Raw genomic sequence first — 10956 nt, 5'->3', positions numbered from 1 at the left:
AGTGAGAGCATTCCCATATACTTTACGTACTGTAACACCACCCTATATACCCAAAGGTACGTGGATGAGCTACGATATACTCACATACGTGGAATGAGGTATCACACTCAGAATGTATTGCAGACAAGTTAGCGACAACTGCTATGTTTTACGACGTCGGAACACGTCTCTAGCCTAGAACCTCTAAATGTTTTGCGTTAGGTGACAATGCTCCATTAGGTTAATTCAGATGAATTTTAAGTTGATCTTCTTAACAATTTGCCTTTCAAGGTTCACCACGTGATGTATGTTTGCAATTCCTAGAATGCAACTAATATGATAAGCATTCTTTCCATTCAATTTAACAATGAAAACCTTAGCTAATAGGGATAGAGCAATCAGATTTCTTTTAATCAAAGAGCAAAGAGCACAATCTAATGCAATTTCCCTAAACTATTCCTATGAGCACACACAAACTTTTCAATGCATGATGCATGTTTTTCTTTTCAATTCCCTTAATTTTAAAATGAACAAAAGGAAACTAATGCACATACAATCAATCAATCTTTTTGCAAGAATGAAGACTTTATGACAATTCCTTTTCGAAAGAAATGAATACTTTTACGACACTTTATTTTGAACAAAGATTAATCGAATATAATCTAACTTTGAAAATGAATCAATAATGATAAAGAAATCATTTAAGAAACATTAATCAATCAAGTCAAATTAGGGCTAGGAAAGGAAATACAATGTTGATTTCAGAGACATAACATTCATTGATCATTCAACAAGCAAAAACAGAAGGAAATTTGGTGAAAAAACCCAATCTAAAGGTGGAAATTTGACCTAAGGTGGATCAACATAGGTTTGAATGGGAGATAGTGTGCTGAAATGCACTGTCTCTAAGCCAAGGGTGCACTGATCAGTGCACTGTACCCTGACCAAGGGTGCATTGATTCCAACACATTCCTAAAGTAGGCATTCTAGTGAAAATTTTGACCAAAAAACTTCAAAAAGGCTGAAATAAGATCAATGAAGGCAAGTAAAGTCTACTAGGGTGTCCTAGGATGTAGATAAACTACCTGGAATGATGATCATTCCCCAACAGAGTCGCCAATTTTTTATGAGGAATTTGGTATCTACGAATAAATACTAATTCCCTAGGTAGGTAGCTATACCTAGAACAACAGATTTAAAGTGCTTATCCTTTTTATATAAATGAGAAATAAGACAAAGGGATCAAAAGACCTACTTGTTCTTTCGCTTTCCTTTTGTCTCCTTTGTTTGACTCCCATCACTCCTTTTCAAACTTAACTCGCTTCAAAAGTACCTGCAAGCATAAACATAAGACATAGAACCAATCAAAGCAATAGATCTATCAAATACAAGTAAATGGAATCAGATACATTCACACATATAAACATCATATATTAAGATAAGCATATGGAAAAGGGTGTAAACTACTTTTTTAGATAGAAGGAAGAATTACAACCATGAAGTCCAATCCATTGTCACTCTTCCAACTTGGGTTCCAACCAACACCACATCAATAGCACAACACTCCGGCAGCATAACAGTACTCACTTACAAACTCAATTCTCACTCCAACATTATCTCCTTAAAATTTCTCCAAGTCCAGCCCTTGATCACTTAAATGAGTGCTCAATTTATAGGCCAAAGGAGGAAGTTTTGTCATAAATGAGGGTATTGAATGGCCTTCCATACATAGATTTAGTTTCCATGGAGGAAGGTATGAGAGGATAGGAGGTAACTTAACTCATTCCTCATCCATTTTTGAGCTCATAGGATATGATAAGTGTGGGAATCTTTTAGATCACTCCAAAAATTGAGAATATTCCTAGAACCCTATGTGAATTTTGCTCAATCTTGCCCAACGCAGGTCAAAGTGGGCCTAGGTGCTCTGCAGAGCACCCTAACATGGGCCTACCTGCACTGAAGCACACTTACCCCTGTCCAAAGCTGCACTGGTCTATCAAGGAGGAAATTCTAGAGGGTTTCAGGCCAATGAACTCTTAGGGAAGGAGGCACTCAAAGAGGTGGCTTTTCTAGGGCATGTAGCAACTGAATTAGGGTTTGATGAGCCCTAATGGTACTGATATGAATGATGGGAGTGATGTGCCCAAATGGATCTGTAACAAGGGGATGAATCAATTTAGTACATTCATGTTCATTAAAATTCTTTCCTTTTAGCTGATTAATTGAAACATTAAATGAACATCTTAACACATAATGAATAACATATTTAATATTTGAACAACAAGTAATAAGTGATCCAAAGCATCACATCAACACATAATAACAACACATATGGACACCATATATAAGTGGAAACCCATAATGGGAGAAAACCACAACTTTTTTATTGTTGTAATGCAAAGGCAAGCTCATACTCCCTTATTACATTTGATTTTCTATAGGCTCCAACCTATAGGAGGCTACTACCTCAATGTTTCTTCAAGCTACAACATGCAAGGAATCTCCAACTCCCATAATATTTTTGCAAAATACAACACACGTGATTCTCCTACCTCAACATGATCCAACCTATTATTTATCAAGCTATAACTTGAAGGAGACTACAATCCCCTGATATAAACAATAAACAACAATGTCCAGGTTACCTGGTCTATAAATCAGCATACCTCCATCTCTGTTCCTGCTTATTCTTCCGAACAAATATGATTTGCATCAACTCTATATATGTGCCAAGTAATTAATGAAGAACACCTTAATCAAATCTCACATTTTCTAACTCTCTAATCATTTAGCTCTCCAGCCTCACACAAATTTATAAAATAACTTTGATGGTTGTTAGTATTCAATACACGTGAATATGAAATGACAAAACTTATCTCTTTGCATTCCAAAGATGTCTCTTCAATTCCAAAACTGTTTAAACTCTTGAATATTAAAATACATAAAACGAATTTCATCATATCCAAATTTTATGTCAGTACAATAAATTTCAACATATTCAAATAGCATGCATAAATTTATCCTTGCATTCATATTCAAATAGACATGCGCCACAATATTCTTCATGTATTTTCCTTTTCGTTTGCCTTGCATCACAACAATACTATTGCATCACACTATCTCAATCACCATATGCATACATGCTTACCATTAGCCACTATTCCATATGCACACAATCTTCCTCACTAACCAACACCAATAACATATGTAAGCACAAAAACACCCTTTGCAACAAAACAAACATATGAAAGAAATCTTTAAGAATATGTTCTCTAATGAAAAACAATACATGCATCAACATAAGCATGCCATTAAAAATACCTGTTCAACTATGCATATATTAACTATGCATATTTCATTACATCATCCTTAAAATTAACCTTCAAAACATATTTCCAATGCCATATGAAAAGTCACATTATCCTTTAAATCATCCTCACACATAGAACAAATGCAAGCCTAAAAGATTCAATCTCCAATGCCTTTATGATCATAAGCGTAGACCATATTTTTGTTATGAAAGCATTACACCAAGCATTAATTCCTTGCCTTGCACCTCGTCAATACTGGTCTTTACTACATAATTCATCTCAAAAAACTATGAGCATCAAGCACCACAAGTATCAAACATACTTCTCCTTTTCCTTTTCTACTCTTTTTCCCAATGATATATCTCTATTCTCTTATCACTGCTTCTTTTTCAAGCCAGCAAACAACACCTACAATGCCATATCTCTTGCTGCTACTCCTTTGCTATTCCATTGCCTTTGCTACTCCTTTGACTTTTTTGCTCGTTTTCCATCAATGAAAATAATTCCATCAATCTATAGCTCAACAACACAACTCCATGTACACACAATGTACAAATCAACATGCCATATCATTGTTCTATTGTTGTTGCTCCTTTGTTGTTCCTTTGCTGCTCCTGTACTGCTCCTTTTCCTTTGCCATCAATGACAACAATGTGAAAAATTCCTTTATAAATTTTTCTTTTTACATATTTCACAAAATTATTTTATTTCTAAGCTTAGAGTTCTATCTCCTTATTAAAAAAAGCAACTTAAATTCTCTTAAACACCTGTAGGAAGACAAGAAATTTTAGACATGCTAAGTTTTACAATCAAGAGAAATAATTCACCTTATTATCTTCCTATAAGGAAACAAGTTTAAAGAATATATTGAAAGTGGCACACATTTTGTGACATTAGAAGGTTTATTTTTAAAGCTAAATCATGATGAGGCATTCTATGTTTCTGAGACAATATGCCTACAATAATGCTCTAATTTGTAGATAATATAATATACAGGAATGCTATTCTTTAAAGCTAGTGTATCCTTCATGTATGCTTGGATTTTGATACATAATAATAATTAGTTTTAAGGAAATGATAGTCTACATTAGTGATAAGGAGATACATTTTGAGAAAATGATGGTCTCCAAGATTAATAAGAAGAATACTCTATTTTTGAGGAATAATAGTCTCTAGAAATCACCCTATAGGAAATATGAAATATTACTATGTTTTCAAGAAAATAGTAATATACAAGAATGAAAAAATTACAAAAGAATCATTATGAAACAAGATTCTCTATTTTGAAAAGAAGGATGAATAAAAAAAGTATGTTTTTAAGGAATAAACATTGCTTTTGAATGATAAAAAGTAGAAGGTGCTCTATGAAAGGATGCCACCTACAACAATGATATAAACAATTATATGAGAATGAAATGATAGAAATGTTTCTTCCTCTCATTCTTTTTAATTACCTACGTTCATTACAAAATGAAAATCAGTTTGAAACATGGGTTAATCCTTTGTCAATTCCATTTCCAATTCATTTGATTTCACTGTGATACTCTAAAATCAATAGTACATGACAATATAAAAGATAGGGAGTCAACCACTATAACCTTGGGAAACTAAGAAGGTTACAACATTTGGGACCCCGGTGTATGCCTGGTCATTCAACTGGTTTTGGTTATATATGTGTTTCATTTTCCAAGAAGTGTGATTGAATTGGTTTGTTTTCAAAGTTTTGTTTCATGTTTTCTTTTCTTAGTCCTCTAATTTTGCTAACATTAGAATTCTAGACCTCTACTAGTTGACTTTAGTACTTTGTGTTAGATGTGGTAGTCGATCTAGCCTAGCTCCTTACATATTGTAATGTGCTTCTAAGTTTATGAACACTTGGATTGATATAGATACATTGTATGTATATTTTGATGGCACCTATGTCTATGTCACTTATACTTATAAATACGTAAAAATACAAAAAGAAAAAAATAAAATAAAAATTCCATTTGGTTAAATGCAAAATAGGTAAGAGTCCAATCACCTGTGGTGGCCTAGGTGTGAGCAATACGAAAATGATGAATTTGGATTTTGGGGGGAATTATTACAATGTCTAAGTATAAATAGAAATGAATAGTGCAAATAAGCCTTTTTGAAAAAATATAACAATGTAAACTTTGAAACGGAAACTATAAACTCAAAACGGGAACTCTGGCCAAAAACCCCCAAAAAACATCAAAAACAGTGCTAAAAACGAAAAGTGTGTATACTGGAACGATGTTCTTTTTTTAGGTGTCAATTTTGAACGTGTTTTAAAAATGGCGGTGACTACGAAATTTACTACGAAATTTTCGTGCAAAATATAGCTTCAAAACGAAAGTGATGCTACTGGAATAACGTTTTTTTTTTTTAGGGTCAATTTTCAAACTTTTTAAAAAATGCTAATAAAACCAATTTTTTATGTTTCAAACAAAGTTAATTTTTAAGGAACAAACACATTAATGTTTCTGGTAGAATATCATTTTTCTTTCCTAAGTATAAATTTAACATGTTTTCAACCACACCATGCTAGATACAAAAGAAATTGAAATTTTTTCAACTATAAAATTAAAAAACCATGACATTATGAACAAAGTATATCACTGAATGAAATCAAAAGTCTTTATTTGTATATTGAATAAAACAGACATTATATCTCTAATTTGATATTGCATTGTAGATATTTAAACAATAAAATTTATCATACTTAAGACATAATCCAACAGCATAAAAATGCTTCATAACTTCTCATTTAACAACATATGGAAAACATTAATTTTATTTGAAGATATGATGCATACATCAGTTATATAATCTGTCTTAAACAATTATTCAAAATCACTCATATTTTCTTGCACACCATCACAATTCACATCTTCAGATGAGTGACTGGATGCTGACGAAGATGTTCCATATTCTTCTCTTTCATCAACTAGTGCCCCATCTGAGTCCACATGCATGCCCAACATTCCAGGTTTCAAAAGTCTTCTAGATCTACGACTGGTTTCAGCAGACTCCCATGTCAACACTATTCCTTCTGGTAACAACATTTTCAGAATCTCTATCGTCTTGAAGCGAAGAGTTCCTCTCTTTGATAAATTGAAGTCATAAACAAGTATGTCAACATCCTTCAATTGTAATATGTCTGTGCGGCGGCGATTTATATTTGTACCCTTTCTTTTCTTTTTCCACCATTTTTTTTGTCAACTACCATCTCTGGCTTATACACACCATTGAATGGGTGTGTATTTGTGGCATACCAATGTACTTCAACACTTGTAACATCCTCATTTTCTATAAAGACCTTTATAACTTTAGCAACCCAAAATGGATAGCCTTTGGGATCTCCATCTGCTAGCACTGCAATCATGCAACCCTCTTTAATATCATGTACTGAACCCCTAAAAGGTCTTCCATGGCTTCACGTTGTGCACGAGATCTTCTGGAACCAATATACATCTCTCTTTCCATTGCCTGTGAAGAATTAATAATACCTTGAGTTTGTTGCTGTTCAACAATGTTTACTTCCTCTTGTTCATTCGACACATTTTGTGGCCAAATAAATGGATTTTTCAAAGGTATATCTTCATTGGTTGTTGTTGAAATGATATCACTTTGATTATTGAAAAATGACTCCCACCAAACTGAATCAACAATGTCAAAGTACTCATATGTATATCTAATACATTTTTTTAATTCTTCTAGGCAATCAGAATAATTTATATGTCTATTCTATCTGCGTGCATTCTGAACTTCACCAACTGATTGTAATAACAATATTTTTGATGCAAATATTGGACGATCTGGAATGAACTTCAAAAATTGCAAACCTGATGACGGTGCCCATTCTGTAGTAGTTGAAAACTTCTTGCCCCATATTAGTGTTTTCCCATCAATTTTTTTTATACGAAATTGATGTTGGAAGCTAATATCATTAAGTTTTTCAATGCATTTCCCCTCACCATATGATCCTAGAATAAACCTTCGCATGTCAACAGTTTATTCCAACACTTCAAAAGCAGGCTCTGGCATGTATGATTTCTTAATACATTCAATTAGTGATGGCAAGCTCCCAACTTCTTTCCTCCTCAACGTGACTGAAAAACGACTGAACATCTGATCAATATGGTCATGAGTGTGCCCAACAAGAAGGAAACCAACCTTTACCTTTTGAAAAATTCTCAATTCAACAAGCATGTTCAGATACCCAAAAACAACCTGATTTTTTTTTTCACGGCAAGTGTTGTCCAATTGTAGATACAAAACTTCAGGAAGATTACTAGACCAATGAGAAATCACATCATGAATTATGGTTATGGTCATATTTGCATCATTATGAATGTTTGGAGCTGTGAAGTACACCCTTGGCAACATTTTCCCATTGAAGACCATACAACCGACCAAGTGAAACTGAATAAAATTTTCCTCTTGTAGATTTTTGGGTGTGCGAACAAAATGTGGTAAAAGTGTTTTCTTCTGGTCCATACCATCAATTATCAAACCCAAATATTTATTTGGATTATCATAACACTTCTTTCGATGCTTGTACAACTTCTTCCTTTCATTTGTTTGTTGTTTGCGATGCTCCTGAAGTTCTTTGACAATTAAATCTACACAACATAAAAGAAATTCATTAAGAAATATGTTTTCATAGTTGATGACTATACAATTTTGAAAGTAAAAGTTATGAACACTTACCTCTTTCTGAGCCTTCACATTTGTCCCTTTTTGATTTAAGAGCTTACCTCTTTCTGAGCCTTCACATTTGTCCCTTTTTGATTTAAGAGAAGCACATGTACTGCAAATCCCCATCCTTGTCTTCTTAGGAATACGAAAATTATTGAATTCTTTCTTCCATATCTTCACAAAATATTGATATGTAATAAATTGGCCCTGTCCCTCAGCACTTTCTGCATATTCTTTGTATAAGTTGTAGATTTCTCATCTTGAAAAATTATCTGGAATATGTATTGTCTCTCTATTTGGCATACACTCTCCATGCTTTGAAAAGAAATCTTTCATCCGTGACATTGCAGTATTTGATAATGGCCCAAACTGTCTTTTATAACGTACTTCTGAATAAAATGTGGGATCCTTTTCCAAATTTTCTTGAATTCTCGAGAGACGAAAATTCCCAATTGAATGAAACATTTTGAAAGCTTTTCTACACAATAATAAATTCCTAATATGATAATCATAACCTGACAATGTAGATTGCATGCAGCCAACTAAATATGAGTTTTGCATGCTTTTATTCATTGACAAATATCTCTTCCTGCTTTCTAATGCAAATTTGAAATCCATACGTTTCAAGCAATTTTTTTGGCAACATTCACTTGAAATGATAGTGCTGATAGAACTTATTCTCGTCAGATATTCTGCTCTACCCCTTGTATAACTAGAATAGTTTGCATTGATACGAAAAGGTCTGCTCCTACTCCTCGATACAATATTTCTTGGCAACATCTCCATCATTGGATCATCACTGCTGCTCTCATCCTGTTCTTCATCACTGCTGCTCTCATAGTCCTTAGAATCAGGACTAAGAGGACATTGTGATACTCCAGTCTTTTGAAAATCATCATCCCGCGCTTCATCACTGCTGCTCTCATAGTCCTTAGAATCAGGACTAAGAGGACTTTGTGATACTCCAATCTTTTGAAAATCATCATCCCGCGCTTCATCATTGCTGCTCTCATAGTCCTTAGAATCAGGACTAAGAGGACATTGTGATACTCCAATCTTTTGAAAATCATCATCCCGTGCTTCATCACTGCTGCTCTCATAGTCCTTAGAATCAGGACTAAGAGGACATTGTGATACTCCAATCTTTTGAAAATCATCATCCCGCGCTTCATCACTGCTGCTCTCATAGTCCTTAGAATCAGGACTAAGAGGACATTGTGATACTCCAATCTTTTGAAAATCATCATCTCGCGCTTCATCACCACTGCTCTCATAGTCCTTAGAATTAGGACTAACTGGACACTTTGACACTCCATTCTTTTGAAATTCATTATCACACTCATCATCACTGCTGCTCTCATAGTCCTTAGAATTAGGACTAAGTGGACACTTTGACACTCCATTTTTTTGAAATTCATTATCACACTTTTCATCACTACTGCTCTCATAGTCCTTAGAATTAGGACTAAGTGGACACCGTGACACTCCATTATTTTGAAATTCGCCATCATGCACGTCAAAACTACTGCTCTCATAGTCTTCAGAATTAGGACTGAGTGGACACTATGACCCTCCATTCTTTTGAACTTCACCATCACACTCTTCAAAACTGCTACTCTCATAGTCCTCAGAATTAGGACTAAGTGGACATCGTGACACTCCATTCTTTTGAACTTCACCATCATGCTCTTCATCACCGCTGCTTTCATAGTCCTTAGAATTTGGACTAAGTGGAATCTGTGACTCTTTATTAATTTGAAATTCTCCATCCCCTCTTTCATCAGTGCTGCTCTCGTAGTCTTTAGAATCGGGACTAAGTGGAAGAATTGACTTTCTATTCATAGTGGGCGAATTCCCGCTATATTCATCAATATGAATAGAGTTGTTACGCGATGAAGATGTTCATGGTGTATAAACCGAAACTTCACCATCAGAACAATCCATCGCTTTCAAATAGAAGATGTTGAATGATACAAATGGAGTCTCCTAAGAATATTATATAGCTTAAATAATGAAATATTCCCTCCAAAATTATTCCCTCCAAAAATTTTCGCGAAAATATTTCCCTCCAAAAATTTTCGCGAAATATTTCCCTCCAAAAGTTTGTTTAGATTTATTTACCTTTATTATTTTATTCTACAATTCATTGAAAAACATAAACTAAATTTTTTTATGAAATCAATCACTGAAATTCAAATTGTAAACTACAACTTCTATATTAATTATTCTAATAGTTAAAGTATATAATATTTACTAAACAACTATTTTTTTTTTTTAATTTTTATAATATATTCTAAAACAAATTAATCCCACATTCAATCCATTGTAAAATAACTCTACAATATTCTCTCTATAATAATTTAAAACAAATTATCCCACATTAATCGTACAGAAAAACATCTTCGTATTTTCACTTATATATTAAATTTCGTTATCACTATTACTTACCTCACATCCAGGTTTTCTGAAGTTCGTTGAAAGACGTGAATTTGTGGAGCAGCTATATTGCTATCAACAACATATTCAACGAAGAATTATCGCAATTGAAAGGTAAGTTCAATTTTTTTTTCAAAATTTTCATATTAAATTAATTTAACGTCGAAGAAGATTTTTTTTTTTTAATTAATAATTTTTCCAAGCCAAAATAATAATTATGTCAATCGTGAGCATGGTGAGCCCAATCAAACTCAATCACCCAATAACCGTGGGTAGGCCGTCGTCGTGCCCCCTTCCCCAAACCCATTACCGATCTTTCCCATTCACCCATGCCTTCTTCCCCCTTCTACCCTACCCATGCACCAGCCCTTGCCACCCCAACTCACCCACCCATGCACCCTTTCCCCAACTCTTCCTTCCCTACCCCACAACTCTTCTCCCCATAAGCCCACCCCCTAACTCCCTTCCCCTCCAATCTCAACTCCTCCCCCCTTCCTTAACGCTGACCCCATGGGCCCCACCCCCT

The sequence above is a fragment of the Pinus tabuliformis genome, chromosome 7 (assembly GCF_031772625.1).
Source record: "Pinus tabuliformis cultivar Carrire ecotype Pingquan chromosome 7, CPIR1, whole genome shotgun sequence".
Lineage (NCBI taxonomy): Eukaryota > Viridiplantae > Streptophyta > Pinopsida > Pinales > Pinaceae > Pinus > Pinus tabuliformis.
The sequence above is the reverse complement of the archived record's forward strand: the minus strand, read 5'-3'. Positions refer to the sequence as shown.